The sequence below is a fragment of the Penaeus monodon genome, chromosome 30, assembly GCF_015228065.2.
Source record: "Penaeus monodon isolate SGIC_2016 chromosome 30, NSTDA_Pmon_1, whole genome shotgun sequence".
Classification (NCBI taxonomy): Eukaryota; Metazoa; Arthropoda; class Malacostraca; order Decapoda; family Penaeidae; genus Penaeus; species Penaeus monodon.
This window is the reverse complement of record NC_051415.1, coordinates 31,387,461-31,388,290: the sequence shown is the minus strand read 5'-3', so window position 1 is coordinate 31,388,290 and position 830 is coordinate 31,387,461.

Below are 830 nucleotides of genomic sequence, written 5' to 3'. Positions count from 1 at the left end.
TGTGTTTCTGTATAAAAAGTATATTAATTAAAAATAATGTCCTGCAGTTAAGGATTAATTTTCAGTTACTTTGTATCTAGGTATCGCGTTTTACTACATAAGTGTTGACTTATGAAACTATTGAGGTTCTAATAAGTAATGATTGTAATAATGTTTATTATTGGGTTATTGTGTGGAGCATGTGGTCTTTTCTTCTATTTACGGAGGAAGACCGTATTCAAGATCTTCACCTGTAGTTGTTCCTTATGTGATGTTAAGTCAATTTGGTAACAAATTTCGGCAGCTGGGTCCAGGAAAGACAAATGTTCTAAGCCTAACGCGAAGAAGTAGAAAATTATCTCCATTGAAAATAAAGCTGGTTGGTTTTGGCGGTGCAGGAAGCATCCACGCAAGGGCAGCAGTGTTTTGGTCCTTGTGCCAGTAATCGGGCACTTTTTCCCCTTTATCAGCCCGTTGCACGTCTCGGAAGTCAGGCCTTTGGGTTCGTTAAATTGGCCTGGCTGCTACCTACTTGGCTAATATTTCAAGAAGCATGCTGTCTTGTCTGTCCGGAGGGATTATAAATCTCTCATGAGACGGCACCATAGTGCTACACAAACTGACTTGACAAAGGGGAAATAAGAAGAGGCTGTGTTATCTTTTGGGTCTAGTTGTTTGGAGGAGAGTATTATTATCAACAGTTAATAAAGCACTGATCTTGCATGGCCGTCTGATTTGACTCCCATCTCCTGGGATGAATATATTGACAATGAATTAGATCGTCCAAGTTTGGGCGTAAGTGCAGATGACGTTGATACAAAGAGTCAGGCACGGTAGTAAGTTAGAAATTT